The 16358-nt window shown below is 58.2% G+C and overlaps 1 pseudogene across 1 annotated transcript; it reads right to left on the bottom strand.

The window, feature by feature from the left end:
• Positions 1-3746: 3746 nt before the first annotated feature.
• LOC309585726 (olfactory receptor 14J1-like) lies at positions 3747-4719 on the bottom strand (annotated as a pseudogene). The gene has a single exon. The product of its transcript is annotated as an olfactory receptor 14J1-like (transcript).
• Positions 4720-16358: the final 11639 nt, after the last annotated feature.

Below are 16358 nucleotides of genomic sequence, written 5' to 3'. Positions count from 1 at the left end.
TCATACCAGGAGGAATCAAAAGGAATGAAACCTATTTCATTTATTATTACAGGTGAGAACCCCTCTAAGTACATAGGAAGAGAAGTTGTAGTTTGTAACCTTGTTCTCCATCTAGAAGTAAAACAGGGGCTGGTGTGAGGCAACGAGGGCAACAGAGAAAATGCTGAAAAGAAACGGAGGAATGTGAAGCCAAATTTTCAAGCATTCCAGGCAATCACACCACTCAGGGACAGTCTACAGCTCAGCAAATCACATGCTGGAATGCAGTGGAGTATGGAGTAGGGCAATAGGGAACTGCTGAACCAAATAGGTGCTACAGCCTCTTGTGCTCAGGCTCTTAGCCCAAAGTATGTTCCAGCTCCAACTGAAGGGCATTCTGAACCAGAAGAGCACTGACCTTTTTAATTTTGGCAGTTCACAGTTCTCAGACAGCAGAATGTCTGTGGCTCCTCTCATCATTATTTTTGCTGTTTTCACTACTGGCCATCAAGTTTCCTGCAGTAGCCATCCATGAACCCCGGATCACTCCTACATTAATAACACAGAACATGGCTCTCAGAGTGCATTAGTGAGGTACCAAGAGAAAACCCAAATGATGATCCTCCTCACAGAAAAGGTATCAGACAAAAAAAATGAAAGTGTGAAAATACTTTTTAAAAGATGGCTGAAATGAGGCAAATTCTTAAAATTAAGTAAATGTCTGAAATGAAATTTAAGCAAATTTAACTGTTGCAAAGTATTCTGAATACACATACAGTACAATATACTAGAGTCCAGAATTAGAAAAATTTCCAGTCATGGAAATATGGGGTAAGGGATATGTTTATTTGGAACAATGAGTTCAGCAGAGGTCTCTTTGCTACAAATATCTTGAATTTAATTCTTCTGCCTTGATACAATCTCCTGAGAAAATAAAAAAATAAAATAAAAATCCTACAGGAAAAACTTGTGTTGGATGCAATCTCTTCACTCATACCTGATACAAAAGTCTAATTTATTCTCTTGATTTATTGTCTTAAGGAGAATGAATTAATTATTCTTCCACTCAGAAGTCTATGGCATCAATCCTTGAGTTGAATCAGAGAAAATTCAATCTCTCATGAGTTCCCACTCCATTTACTTTTCTTGTAAGTGTTCTGTTTTGTTGAAGTGAAAGCTCCTCTGGACTCAGGCCCAGAGGGAAGCCAAAGCACAGGGGTTGAATTAAAACCTTTGGACAAGCTGAGATACATGAAGTCACACCAAAGTGAAATAGAAATATAGATTTTTTAACTTTTAGTAGAAATATATGCTAAGTGCCTTAAACATTGAAAAGCTGCAGCAGAGACCTTAAACACAGTTCTTACTGCAGCAGGGTTACCTTTTCACAGAATTCTTTACTTTAGACAAAATATGGATAGAATGACACTGTTCACATTTTTTAGATAGAGCGTTCACGTAAACAATAAGAGCTGATAGAAACTGCATCCACAAATCTGTGTAATACCTGTGTAACACTGGTGTGAGGCTTACGACTGTTAGAATTAGACCAGGATCGGTTAAGAAAAGGAAAACTGGAATCGTGTGTTAATCTTATTGGTCAATTAACAAATACAATCCATAATTCTGTAAGAAAAAATATAGAGTCTAGAGTATAGAGCATATAGAACATATAGAGTGTATAGAGCATACAGAAGAAGAAGAAGAAGCTGTTTTTGCCTGTTGTTGCTGTTGCTGCTTGCCTTTATCATGTAACCCCCTTTGAACTCTGCCTTCAAGAAAGCTGTGAGACTATGAAATACAGAACTCAGCAGAACAGCAGCCTCCTCTGCTCTCTCACCCTGGTCCGGGAAGGAAGGGTACCCCGTCCAAAGCTCAACAGCGCAGAGCCCCAAGGCTGCTGTGGGCAGCAGGGCCCAGGGGCCGTTCCCACCCGCAGCGCTCCTGTCCTGGGCTGGGCCTGCACAGGGGCTGGGGCACCATGGCTGGGGCAGCGGGGCACAGAGGGGCCACGGAGCCGCTGCCGGGGCTGACAGCAAGGCCAGGGACACACAGGGAATTTCTGGGCATTGCCTGCACTGGGCAGGGCTGAGTGTGGGGAAGGCAGAGCTCAGCTGGCCTCGGTGGCTGCAGGAAAAGCCGAGAGCCCGAAGAGCCCCCGTGGCTGTGCTGGAGAGCAAGGCTGGAGGAGGGAAATGCGGGGCTGCTGCGGGATGGGGAGGGGGATTGAATTCCAGCAGGCACCGACGGGGGGCTGAGAGACTCAAGGGCTCCTTGGCCTGAGCCTGTCCTGGAAAGGTCTCTCAGCCCTCTGTGCCCATGAAGGGCTCCAAGGAGGAGCAGAGCTCATCTTGGCAGGACCCTCATGGAATCCCTGAGGGACAAATGCCAGTGCCTGCGCAGCCTTCCCAACGTCCCTGACACCAGAGGCCTTTTCCACATCCCTCGGTTCCAGGTCAGTGCCCAGAACACAGCACAGCCTGTCCAGGTCCTGGGGGCGATTCCCAAGGGAGGCAGCTGTGATTTCTCCCCACAGACCCACCACTCCGGTGTCTCTCTGTGCAGCCCTTGGCTGTCCTGAGCACTTTCCCTGGAGCCTCCCTGCCCTGGACGTTTGTCTCCATGCAGTTCTCAGCACAGCCCAGCAAAGAATTCAGGTGCTTTCCCAGAGGACATTACTCTGGCAGTGAAGTGGCCTCAGGGCACTGTTTGTGCCCCTGGAATTGTGCCAGCCCCGAGTGCTGCTGATGGTGTTTGTGCTCACTCGGGTTCATCTCCCCACACCCACTCGATGCACTGCTGAAGGCTCCTCAGGACACAGCAAACACGGACTGCTGGCCTGGTCACTTGGTGTCCCTCCGTGCAGGGACAAACAACCTCCTGCAGGGGAGGGCAGAGGCCAGTGCTGGGATTGCTGGTGGCAGGGGCTGGTGTGGGACACTTGCCCTGGGCACCTTCCCAGGCTGTGCCCGGAACAAAGGCACAGCCCAGGCCCTGCTCTGCTGCTCCCTCAGGTCCATCCCAGGAGCTCTGGCAGTGCCAGGACACTGCTGCCTGCCCCCCCTGCACACTCCCCCCTGCCCCTGGGCACTGGGGTTTGCTTTGCCAGGGCATTCCTGGGGCACATTCCTGACAGCAGCTCTGGAGGAGAGCGAAGCCTTCCTGCCCTGCCCCCAGGAGATGCCCTTTGCTGATGGAGCTGCTGTGCTGGAGCCCGGCTGTGTCCCAGCAGTGCCCGTGGCCTGTCCCTGCCTGTGCTCACAGCACGGACACGCAGCAGGACAGTGACCGAGCTGCCCGAGCACTCCGGCCTTGCACCCTCAGAAGGGCTGGGAAAGGGAGTGTGGAGCTGGGAAGAGCAGAGGTAGGAAGAGGCAGGGCCATTGTCCCTGGCCGTGCTGCTGTGCTGGGAGTCTCTTCCCTCCAGCTCTGCCCACAGGCACTGCCCCTGCAGAGCCAGAGAAGGGCTGAGGAACAAACCTTGGACACAAAGGTCAGGACAGCCCCTTGTTTTGATTCAAATGCACAGGGAAGAAGCCTCCTGAAAGTCTTTGTGTTTCAAAAGAAAGGTAGATGTTCATGTAGAAATGCAAGGAGTAGTACTACAGTACTTTATAAAAAGCAGAATAACACCAGAAAAAGAATAAGAAAAAGCACCAATGAAAATATGGACAAAGAGGAAAAAGAGGCCAAGATTGTAAAGAGTTACATTCTGAAGGTTCTGGAGCAGAAAAGAGAGAGTTTATTGCTTCTGAGAAGCATCCTAGTCATAATTTTCCTCGCATGGCAGAAGGAAATAGAAAGATTTTAACTTGTGAAAAGTATCCAGTCCTCACTTTCCTCAGGGCATCCCTGAGCTCCTGGTTCCTCAGGCTGTAGATGAGGGGGTTCAGGGCTGGAGGCACCACCGAGTACAGAACTGACACTGCCACATCCAGGGATGGCGAGGAGAGAGAGGGGGGGCTTCAGGTTGGAAAAGATGCCAGTGCTGACAAACAGGGAGACCACGGCCAGGTGAGGGAGGCACGTGGAAAAGGCTTTGTGCCGGCCCTGCTCAGAGGGGATCCTCAGCACAGCCCTGAAGATCTGCACATAGGAGAAAACAATGAACACAAACCAGCCAAACACCAAACAGGCACTGACAGCGATGAGCCCAAGTTCCCTGAGGTGGGATTTGGAGCAGGAGAGCTTGAGGATCTGGGGCACTTCACAGAAGAACTGGCCCAGGGCATTGCCCTGGCCCAGGGGCAGGGAAAATGTATTGGCCGTGTGCAGGAGAGCGTAGAGAAAGGCACTGGCCCAGGCAGCTGCTGCCATGTGGGCACAAGCTCTGCTGCCCAGGAGGGTCCCGTAGTGCAGGGCTTTGCAGATGGACACGTAGCGCTCGTAGCACATGATGGTGAGGAGGAAATCCTCTGCTGAGAGGAAGAAGAGAAAGAAAAACACGTGAGCAGCACATGCTGAGTAGGAGATGTGGCTGGTGCCCCAGAGGGAATTGTGCATGGCCTTGGGGACAGTGGTGCAGATGGAGCCCAGGTCGGTGAGGGCCAGGCTGAGCAGGAAGAAGAACATGGGGCTGTGCAGGTGCTGGCCGCAGGCTCCGGCGCTGATGATGAGGCCGCTGCCCAGGAGGGCAGCCAGGGAGATGCCCAGGAAGAGGCAGAAGTGCAGGAGCTGCAGCTGCCGCGTGTCTGCCAATGCCAGCAGGAGGAAGGGGCTGATGGAGCTGCTGTTGCACATTGGCTGTGTCTGGACATGGGCATCTGTTCATGAGGAATGAAACAATGAAGAGTTAGAGGAGATCTGTAACCACAACCAAATCAATTTCCTGTACACCCTCCCCTGGAACACACACAGACACCCTTTCGTGTTTAAGAGTTCTGAGGTTTTTGTTTTTAAGCTCCCCTATATCTCTCCTGGTATTCTTGGATATCAGAAATCCTCAGCATTTCTGCTGCCCTCAGGGAGAAAAGAGCAACTTTTGCAAGGCAAGATGATGAGTGGAGACTCAGGGGAGGTGCTCTGTCATTCTGACCTGCTCAGATTTTCTCAGTTTCACTTCTCTCAAATGTAGAATGTTCACCCTCCCATGTTTCCCTTAAAGATCACCAGGTGCTGCTGGGAGCAGATGGATCCACCACAGACCCCCAAATGTCCGTCCCTCTCTCAAGGTCTCAGCACCACATTCGTGCCCCTGGCTCATTTCACCAACCCGACAGCATTTTCACACTTGTAGCATCTCTGCTTTTCTCCTCTCTCTGGGCCTTTCAGATTACACAAAGATGCTCCAGGACACGTTTGCATCCTGGAGGAAACTCCCAGCTTGGAAGGAAACCTCGGGGAGAGAGCCAAGAGTCCCAGAGCGGGCACTGGACGAAGGGAGATTGAGCTGCTGCCCTGGCTGCACTGACAGCCCTGCCCACAGCCGGGCACTGGGGCCAGCGTCACCCTGAGCCAGCTGTGCCCCCTCCCAGAGCCCCCAGGGCCGGGCAGCTGCTCCCAGCCCTGTGCTCTGCAGAGGGAACTGGGCCCGGGGCTGCAGAGCTGCCCCACGGCTCTGCTGCAGCTCTGCCTGCCCAGGAGGGGCTTCACGCCTTGGACCCCCGGCCCTGAGGCCAGAGCCTTGGCTGGGGGGCACAGGAGGGAGGGGGCTTCTTCAGAGGGAGGGGCTGCACTGGAGGGGATCCTGTGGGGATCTCTAAACTCTCCCTGACACATTGCTGGCTTTGTTTTCTCTCCTTCCCTGATCTCCTCTCTGCTTCCTGGGGATTTTCCTCCTGGAGCTGTTTCCCTGTGCCTGATCTCTCCCTGCCAGCACTCACAGACCCCAAATCTCTGTGCACTCTCCTTGGCCCTACAGAAACCTGCCTGTGTGCAGGGCACTGGCTGGGGCAGGTTCTGTTTGCAGCTTGGAGAAAGGACAGCTCAGACTGAGCCTGAGGGGTCCAGCCAAGGTGATGCTGGTGCTGTCCATGGGCACGGGAGTGGCTGAAAGCACAGGAGGGATCTCCTGTGCACCTGCTGATCACTGAAAGGAACAGTTTGGATGTCCCAGGGACCTGACAAAATTCATAATACCTTTAATATTTATCCTCCCTCCCCACCATTCTCCAATGGCAGGAAACTGAAAACAAAGTCTCAGGAAATTTCCTCATTTCTATCAAAATCCTTGTTTTGGAAATATTCTGGGAGTGATCAGAAACCCTCAGCCCGTCAGAGGCTCATGAGCATTTCACCTCCCCTGCACTCGAGATGCTCCGAGTTGTACTCACAGAATCCGTAGGCACGGGGATGCTGCAGCTTTAGGAGATCCCTCCAGGAGCTGCAGCTGCCGTGTCCTGCAGCCAGAGGCTTCCTGTGCCAGGGGCTGGGAGTGATTCTCCTGCAGTCACTTCCCAGCCCCTTCCCAGCCCCGGCTGAGTTTCAGCCCTGTGTCCCTCTGTGCTGTGCCCGGGCTGGCTGCAGGCAGTGCCCCAGCCCTGCTGGGCTGTGCCCAGGAGCTGCTCCTGGCCAGAGCTGTCTCTCTGCAGCGCTGCCGCTTGCCAGGAGCTGCCTCTGTGCCAGGAGCCCGGCCCAGCTCAGCAGCACACACACAGCACAAGGACTGCAATGACCCTCTCGGGCCTTGGTGCTGAGGCCCTGAACATCAGGCCCTGACAGGGACTGGCACAAACCTCTCAAGAATTCCAGCCAGAATTGAACTTCAAAGTTTCTGGAAGTTTTCATGGGTCCCAGTGAGGGACACGACTGAGAAAGTGTCCCCAGGCTGCAGTCAGAGCAGAGAACTGGAGGCAGGGATGACAGGGAGACAAAGAGAAACCAAGTCTTGGTGCCCTGGGGCACAGCAGCCTCTGTGCCACCAAGGGCTGGGAGGAGACACCTTGTCCTGAGGCCCTGGGGCCTCCTGGCACAGCCCCAGCAAGGCTGGGCACCGTCAGCCCCTTGTCCTGCCCTCAGCATCCCCCCACATCCCAGTGGCCTCAGGGATCTGCTGGAAGGAGTCCCTGCGGAGCCTTGGTCAGGAATGGCCCTGGGGGCTCCTCAATGCTCCCAGGGACTGCAGGGTTTTCAAAGGACTTTGGCTTTGGCTTTTGCCTGGGAGTCTCTGAGAGCTTTGTGCAATCCTGGCCCCCAATTCTCTCCTCCAAGGAGTCCATGAGGAGCCTGTGGCGGGCATGGAGCTCAGTGGGACCCATTGATGCCACAACTGTGGAAACCATGTTTTTACTAGAAAATGGACATAATGTGAACCAGCCATAAAACAGAGGAACCAGAGCACGTAAGAGAGAAGGACTTGAGCACCTACACAGGGGAAGAGTCCATGGGGAGGTTGTGAGAAAGGAACAAGCAGCACTGGGGAGGATGTGAATGAGGAACAAGCAAAGGAAGAAAAGGATAAGAAAAGGCAAACTGAAGGACAGTTGTGACATACACGACAGACAATGTGACACACAGACAAGAGCCAATCACAAAGCATAAAGCAGCGTGTGAAAATAGCCCTGAACCCATAATAATTATGCACGATCGCATGTAGGGAAAGCAAGAACTGTATATGAGGGACAGTAGGTCATCAATAAAATGGCTTCTGCCTGATTCACACCGAATCATGTAGAGTCCATTGTTTGTCTCCACAGCCACCAGAAGAAACAATTGGACAGAGCAGATGAAAATTTTAGGGTGTAAAGGTAAAAAATCAGCTCTTCCCAATGAATCTCCAATGTTGATCTGAGTCCCGATGGATGTTCCTGCCCCTGTGTTCACCCAGGTGCCAATGGGGATCCAGGAGAACGTGGAGAGCACCAGCCAGGGGTCTTCCCAACACGGATCACAGGGAATGTGGGTCACCAGGGCTCTGCCAAACATGGCTCCTCTGATGGGAGATGGAGTTGGAGCAGAGGACAAAGCTCTTCCTGCAGTCGGGGCACTCGCAGGGCTTCCCTTAGCGGTGCCTCCGTTGGTGTTGGGTCAAGTGAGAGCTCCTGGAGAAGCTCTTCCCGCACTGGGGACACTCGTAGGGCCTCTCCCCGGTGTGGATGCGCTGGTGGAGGATCAGGTGGGAGCTCCACCTGAAGCTCTTCCCACATTCCCCACACTTGTGGGGCTTCTCCCCATTGTGAAGCTGCTCATGAGCCACCAGCTCTGACCTCTGGCTGCATCTCCGGCCGCCTTCCCGGCACAGGGTGGGTCTTTCCTCCTCAGAGCACCCTGGGCTGCGTTTGCAGCCCCTCCTCCTGTGGGATCTCCGGGGCTTTTCCTCCCCGTTGGATTCCTGTGCCGTGGAGCCGCTCAAAACGGCCTCTTCCACCAGGTTCTGCCGCGGGGATTTGTCCTCCCTGGGCTCCGTGCTCAGCTCCTTGTCTGGGGAGGAAGGACAAGGAGAGGATGGGATTTGCCTCCGTGCCACAGGGAAGGGCAAGGAGATCCCCCCAGTCCGTCCCCGGCAGGACGGCGTCGGCAGCGGGGTTGTCCTGCAGCCGGGGGCGATGCTGGGCTGGGAGATGGAGCAGGAGAGAGGGGAAAGGGGCACTGACTTCCTCCTCACCTGCCTCGGGCTCCCGGGGCATTTTCCTCTTCCTCACAGCCTCCTCCTTCATCTGGCCAAGGGCTGGGAATGGGAAATCCTGGTTTGGGGAAAACAAGGGATGAGCACATTGAGTTTAAGGTCCCTCTGCCCAAGTCCATCTCTAGAAGTCACTGGGCACTGTGTGTCCATAAAAATCTGCTCTGAAAAAGCCTCTCAGGAGTTCCCTGTCTCTGGTCTCTCCCCTTTGGTGTCCGGGGGTTCCCCCTGTCCCAGCTGCTGGGGTCCCTCTTTTATTGGGGTCCCCCTCTCTACTTGGTCTCCACCCTCCCCAGGCTGCTGGGAGTCCAGGAATCCAAAAGCTCCCCCCTTTGGTCTCCCCACTTAGGGATGCTGGGGGTTATGGGATCCCCAGGTCCCTTCTCCCCTTATTCTCTGCTTCGGGGTGCAGGGGGTCCAAGGAGTCCCCCCTGCCCCTCTCCAGGCTGTTGAGGGTCCCGCGAATGGCGGCGCTCCCCCCTCTCTGGGCTCCCCACTTTGGGGCCCTGGGGGTCACAGGGGTTCGCTCCTCCAGACTGCCGGGGCTCCCCTGCTCCCGGTACTGCCCCTCTCTGCTCGTCCCACTCTGGGGCTCCCGAGGTTCCCCCTCCGGCTCTCCCAAGGGGTCCCGCAGCCCCCTGGCTCCGGGCTGGAGGTGGCCGTGCCTGACCCGGGCAGACCCAACCCCCACCACGGGGCGTACCCCACATCCCCCTGCCCGCTGCCAGGGCTCTGCTGGCACCGCCACCGGGACCCCCAGAAACACCTCCTGGGGACCCCCAATGTCCTCACAAGGGGCATTTTCTGCTCAGCTTTGGAGTTCTTCATTCTCCAAACATCCCCCCAAAAAACCCAACCCAGGGAACCCCCCGGGATATCTGGGCCGAGCTCCCCCTCCCCGGGCACCTGCGGGATGGGGGGCGATGATCCCACGGGTGGGGGGCTGTGAATTCAGGGAGCGCTCAACCTCATGTGGGGAGTGACTGGGTCTGAACTGGGGGCAACTGGGTTCAACTGGAACCACACTGGAAGATAATGGGAGCAGCTGTGCCCATGCTGGGGTCATACTGGGATCCTACTGGAACTGACTGGGATCATACTGGGAGTATCTGAGAGGGACTGTGATCATACTGGAATCAGACTGCAAGGGACTGGAAAGGTGCTCGACATGACTGGAACCATACTGGAGGTGACTGGGAGCAACAGAGACCATGCTGGGAGCAAATGGGATCGTATTTGGAGGAACTTGGAGTGACTGGATTCATACTGGGAGCAACTGGGCCCACACTGGGAGTGACAGGGAGGCACTCTGGGCATGACTGGAATAATACTGGGAGTACCTGAAACTGACTGGGGGCATACTGGGGGTAACTGGAATCATACTGGGATTGACTGGGAGTGGCTGTGAGCAACTGGAATCGTGCTGAAAGCAACTGGGAAGAAGTGGGGGTGACTGGAATCATACTGGGATTGACTGGGAGTGGCTGTGAGCAACTGGAATCATGCTGAAAGCAACTGGGTAGAAGTGGGAGTGACTGGGAGCATGCTAGGGGTGACTGGGATATACTGGGATATACTGGGAGTCACGGGGATCATACTGGAGGCTACTGGGCTCATGCTGGCATTGACAGAGAGCAACTGGGAACACCCTGGGGACCACTGGCATCATACTGGGAGTGACTGGGATCATCCTGGGATTAGCGTGGGTGTCAGTGGGGGTTACTGGGAGCGACCAGGCCCATGCTGAGAGCCTACTGGGGATGCACTGGGAGGAACTGGGAATGATAGGATGCATGCTGGTGACAACTGGGATGTACTGGCAGTGACTGGGATAAATCTGGGGGCAACTGATCCATGCTGAGCTAACTGGGAGTGCCTGGGAATGACCACGAGAATGGTCAGGGCAACTGGGATATACTGGGAGTGTCTGAGACCATGCGGGTGGTGACTGGGACCACACTGGGAGTGACTGGGAATGTGCTGGGGAAAACTGGGACCATGCTGGGGGCAACTGGGGGCAAACATGAGTGACTGGGGCTCTGCTGGGCAAGACTGGTATCATACTGGGAGTGACTGGGACTATGCTGGGGCAACTGGGAGAACTGGGAATACAATATGCAAAAGTGGGAGGAACTGGGAGCAACTGAGACTGTGCTGGGGGCAAATTGCATCATAATGGGGAATGACTGGGAGTGACTGGGTTCATACTGGGAGTAACAGGGATTCTGCAGGGACTGAGGGGAAGTGACCAGGATCATACTGGGACTGACTGGGCTCATACTGGGACTGAGGAGGAAACTAGAACCACTCGGGGAGGGAACTGGGCTCATACTGGGACTGAGGAGGAAACTAGAACCACTCGGGGAGGGAACTGGGCTCATACTGGGAGCAGCCCTTTCCAGCCCCGGGACCCCCGAGCCCCTTTCCAGCCCCGGCACCCCCGAGCCCCTTTCCCGGCCCCGGCACCCCCGAGCCCCTTTCCCGGCCCCGGCACCCCCGAGCCCCTTTCCAGCCCCGGCACCCCCGAGCCCCTTTCCAGCCCCGGGACCCCCGAGCCCCTTTCCAGCCCCGGCACCCCCGAGCCCCTTTCTCGGCCCCGGGACCCCCGAGCCCCTTTCCCGGCCGTGCCGCCCCTGCAGCCCCCAGACCCCCCCGCCGGGGTCCCGCCAATCCCAGGGGTCCCCCCTCTCGGGCTCCCCGCTTTGGCCTTCTGGGGCTCTCCTCTCTCCGGGGTCCCGCTTAGGGAAGCCGCGGCTCTCCCGGGGCTCCCCAAAACCGGTGTCCCCCCGCCCCCGCCGGCCCCGCGCCGTCCCCACGGGGCCCCGGCAGAGCTCGGAGGGCCCGGCCCGGGAAGCCCAACCCCCACCGCGGGGGGACCCGCATCCCCCCGCCCCCGCCGGGGCTCTGCCGCCACCGCCACCCCCAAAAACACCTCCCGGGACCCCCCGATATCCGCCCCCGCCGGGGCATCTGCGGCTCGCCTTTGGAGTCCCGCAAGCTCCAAACATCGCGCCGCCCGCCCCGACAGACAGCATGAAACAGCGAGCCCCAAATCGATTCCCTGCGAGCTCCAAATATCCCTCCCCCCTCCAAAAACACCGCCCGGCATGTTTGGGCCGAGCTCCCCCTCCCCGGGCACCTGCGGGATGCGGGGCGGGCGATGCTCCCGGCCCGAGCGGCTGCGGATCCAGAGAGCGCTGCCCGCACCTGGAGCCTCCTCCGCCTGCTCCGGCTCCTCCTTCTTCCCCCCGTGCCTCCTCTTCCTCCTCCTCTGGCCCGCCTCCTCCTCCTCCTGCCCTTCCTCCGTGCCTGCGGCCGCGGCCCGGGAGCTCTCGGGGCAGCGGGGCCGGGCCGGGCCACGATGGGAAAGGGCTGGGTCACCCCAGAGCGAGCTGGGGCAGCGGAGCTTTGGGGCAACAGCGGCAAAGGGGTGCGAGAGGGGGGATCCGGGCAGCTGGGACAGCGGCAAAGGGCTTCCAGTGGGGTCCCCCAGTTAAGCCCAGCACCCCCAAAGCCCGTCCCAGCCCTCCCCGTTCCCTCCCCAGCCCCGGCTGAGTGCGGGGCTCAGCCCAGGAGCCGTCGCCGTTCGGGGCTCCCCCGAGTGCAGCAAACGGGAGAGTGCCCCCCGGGTGAATTTTTGGGGTTCGCTCTACCATCGGCGCTTTAAGATGCCCCGGTAAAGTCGGTGCCCACTGTAACTCCCGTTAAAAGGGCAACACCACTCCCGTTGATTCCGGCAGCGGAGCCCCGGGGGGGTTTGGGGGTCCCGGCAGGGTTTGGGGATCCCGGGAGGGTTTGAGGCTCCTGGGAGGGTTTGGGGGTCCCGGCAGGGTTTGGGGGTCCCGGCAGGGTTTGGGGGTACCTGGGTGGTGCCGATGATGGCGATGGGGACCCCGTGCTGGGTCTGAACATTCGCGAGGGGCTCCTGGGGGGGTTTTGTGGGTCCCGGGGGTTTTTGGCGTCCCGGTGTTTTTTGGGGTTCCCGAGGGGAGTTTTCAGGGGTCTCAAAGTGGGGGTTTGGGCGATCACAAGGGGAATATTTGGGTGTCCCAAGGCTGTTTTGGGGTCCCTGCCGGTGATGGAGATGGGGACCCCGTGCCAGGTATAAACCTTCTCAAGAGGGTCCGGGGGGTGTTGGGAGGTCCCGTGGGAATTTTGGTGTCCTGAGAGGGTTTTGGGGGGTCTGTATGGGGCTTTGCGGTCCTGGGGAGTTTTTGGAGGGTCCCGGGGATATTTTCGGGGTCCCAGGAGAGGTTGGGGTTCCCCGGGGGGGTGTTGGGGATTCCCGGGAGGTTTTGGGGTACCTGGGCGATGCCGGTGACAGAGCTGGGGACCCCGTGCCGGGTATGAACCTTCTCGCTGCGCACGGGCAGCGTCAGCGTGTTCAGGGAGATCCTGGGGGGCCCGGGGGGTTCACCCCAAATCTCAGGGGACCCCAAATGCTGAGGGACCCCTGAACTCCCCTCACCGCTGGATCTGCTGCAGGCAGGGGGGCACCAGCACTCGGCCCCCACCCCCCACTCTGACGGGGGGGCTGCAGAAGAAATCTGGGGGGCACAGACGGGTGAATGGGAACACCTGGGACCATGGTGGGATCATAGTGGGATCATCCTGGGAGTGACTGGGATCATACTGAGTGTAACTGAAAGTGACTGGGATCGTACTGGGGGTGACTGGGAGCCCCAGGGCCCATGCTGGGAGTGACCTGGGCCCCACCCCGGGTGGAACTGGGGGAACTGGCCCAGCCGGGGCTCAGGGTTGTTCTCCCCCAGGGCTGCTGCCACCCCCGGCCCCAGAGAGCCGAGGGACAGGGGACAGCCGAGGGACAGGGGACAGCCAGGGAACACGGCCTGGCGCAGGGACACTGTGCTCCAGCACTCTGGGCTGTTGTGCCCGGGGCGTTGCCCTTGGGCTCCCAGGACAGGCAGAGGGGGCAGAATCCCCTCCAGGAGCTGTTGTTGGCTCGAAGCTTTGGTGTTGGACATTCCCGCGGAGCCACCTGCAGTGGCCGGAGCCCGGGCGGTGCCCGGTGCCACCAAAGCCGCTCCGTCAGTGCCCTCCTGCCCCGGGCAGGGCAGAGAACACCGAAGGAAAGGCCCGAGCTCGGCTCGGGGCAGGGAGAGGGCACTCCCCTGGTGCTGCCACGGGCACCACAGACCCGGCCTGGGGAAAGGATTGGGATTTATGTCCCAGCGAGTCGCAACAGGGATCGCTTCTCATTTCACTGCTGTCATTTGATTGGCCATGAATTCCAATCATTTCCCCATGGAATTCCCATGGCAATGGGCTGGGGGGAGATCCATCCATGGAATTGTCACCTGACTGGGATGAGAGTGAGATCTGCCCGTGGAAATTCCATGGGAATTCCTGCATTCCTAAGTGCCCCATTCCTGAATCCCAGAGTCAGTAAATCAGCTCTTCCCAATGAATTTCCGATTTCAATCAGAGTCCCGATGGATGTTCCTGCCCCTGTGTTCACCCAGGTGTCTACAGGGATCCAGGAGAACGTGGAGAGCACCAGCCAGGGCTCTTCCCAACCTGGATCACAGGGAATGTGGGTCACCAGGGCTCTGCCAAATGTGGGTCCTCTGATGGGGGATGGAGTTGGAGCAGAGGACAAAGCTCTTCCTGCAGTCAGGGCACTTGCAGGGCTTCCCTTAGCGGTGCCTCCGTTGGTGTTGGGTAGAGTTAGAGCTCTGTGAGAAGCTCTTCCCACACTGGGGACACTCGTAGGGCCTCTCCCCGGTGTGGAGGCGCCGGTGGTTCATCAGGCTGGAGCTGTCTCTGCAGCTCTTCCCACACTCCCCACACTCTTAGGGCCTCTCCCCAGTGTGGATCCTCTGGTGGTTGATCAGGTTGGAGCTCCACCTGAAGCTCTTCCCACATTCCCCACACTTGTGGGGCTTCTCCCCATTGTGAAGCTGCTCATGAACCACCAGCTCTGACCTCTGGCTGCATCTCCGGCCGCCTTCCCCGCACAGGGTGGGTCTTTCCTCCTCAGAGCACCCTGGGCTGCGTTTGCAGCCCCTCCTCCTGTGGGATCTCCGGGGCTTTTCCTCCCTGTTGGATTCCTGCGCCGTGGAGCCGCTCAAAACGGCCTCTTCCACCAGGTTCTGCCGCAGGGATTTGTCCTCCCTGGGCTCCGTGCTCAGCTCCTTGTCTGGGGAGGAAGGACAAGGAGAGGATGGGATTTGCCTCCGTGCCACAGGGAAGGGCAAGGAGATCCCCCCAGTCCGTCCCCGGCAGGACGGCGTCGGCAGCGGGGTTGTCCTGCAGCCGGGGGCGATGCTGGGCTGGGAGATGGAGCAGGAGAGAGGGGAAAGGGGCACTGACTTCCTCCTCACCTGCCTGGGGCTCCCGGGGCATCTTCCTCTTCCTCACAGCCTCCTCCTTCATCTGGCCAAGGGCTGGGAATGGGAAATCCTGGTCTGGGGGGAAAACAAGGTGTGGGCATATTAGCTTTGAAATTCCCTCTGCCCAAGTCCATCTCTGGAAGTCCCTGGGCATCTGGGGTCCATATAAACCTCCCCAACACCACGATTCAGCCCTGAAACAGCCTCTCAGCAGTTCCCTGTCTCTGGTTTCTCCCCTTTGGTGTTCGGGGGTTCCCCCCTCTCCCAGCTGCTGGGGGTCACGCTTGTATTGGGAGTCCCTCTTCTACTTGGTCCCCGCTCTCCCCAGGCTGCTGGGAGTCCCAGGAATCTGAAAAGTTCCCCCTCTTCCCTCTCCCCACTTAGGGATGCTGGGGGTTATGGGTCCATGCGTCCTTTTCCCCTTATTCTCTGCTTTGGGGTGCAGGGGGTCCAAGGAGTCCCCCCTCCCCCTCTCCAGGCTGTTGAGGGTCCCGCGAATGGCGGCGCTCCCCCCTCTCTGGGCTCCCCACTTTGGGGCCCTGGGGGTCACAGGGGTTCGCTCCTCCAAACTGCCTCTGCTGGCAGCCGCCACTGGGACCCCCAGTGTTCCCCCAGGGGCATTTTCTGCTCACCTTTGGAGTTCTTCATTCTCCAAACATCCCCCCAAAAAACCCAACCCAGGGACCCCCCCGGGATATCTGGGCCGAGCTCCCCCTCCCCGGGCACCTGCGGGATGGGGGGCGATGATCCCACGGGTGGGGGGCTGTGAATTCAGGGAGCGCTCGACCTCGTGGATCCTTCTCCTTTTCTTCATCCTCCTTTGTCTCTCCTCTTCCTCCTGCTCCTCCTCTCCCATCCCTCCTCCTCCCTAATCCCACCTCCTTCTCCTGCTTCCATCCCTTCTCGCTCTCCTTCTTCATCCTCCCTCCTCTCCCATCCCTCCTCCTCCTCCCCCAGCACCAGCCACGCCCTGGGTCCCCCGTTCCCGAGCCCCTGGCAGCCCGCGGGAGCAGCGGGGATGGAGCCGGGACAGGTCGGGATGGGCAGCGCGGGGCTCTCGGCTGCTCCCACCCGCTGGGGGCGGGGGAACCCGGCCCGGGGAAAAGGAGAGGGAAACTGGGAAAACTGGGGGCTGCACATCCAAACTGGGCCCTTCTGGGGGCCCTGGGTGGGGACTTGCAGCCCTTGGGGCTCCTCTGGGGAGCCTGGAGAGCCGGGAGGGGGGAACGCAGAGAGGGCTGGGGGATCCCAGGAGTGGCACCACTGGCAGTGACTGGTTTGTACTGGGATCATACTAGGATCATACTGGGAGTGAGTAGGAGCCTGCAGGGGGCAATTGAGACCATATTGGAGGCAAATGGGATACACTGGGAGTGACTGGGATCATGCTGAGGGTATCCAGGAGCAGCTGTAAGCAACTGGGATCATGCTAGGAGCAACTGGGAGGAACTGGGAGTGACTGGGTG

Source organism: Coloeus monedula, assembly GCF_965178545.1.
Source record: "Coloeus monedula genome assembly, contig: HAP1_SCAFFOLD_167, whole genome shotgun sequence".
Lineage (NCBI taxonomy): Eukaryota > Metazoa > Chordata > Aves > Passeriformes > Corvidae > Coloeus > Coloeus monedula.
The sequence above is the reverse complement of the archived record's forward strand: the minus strand, read 5'-3'. Positions and strand labels throughout refer to the sequence as shown.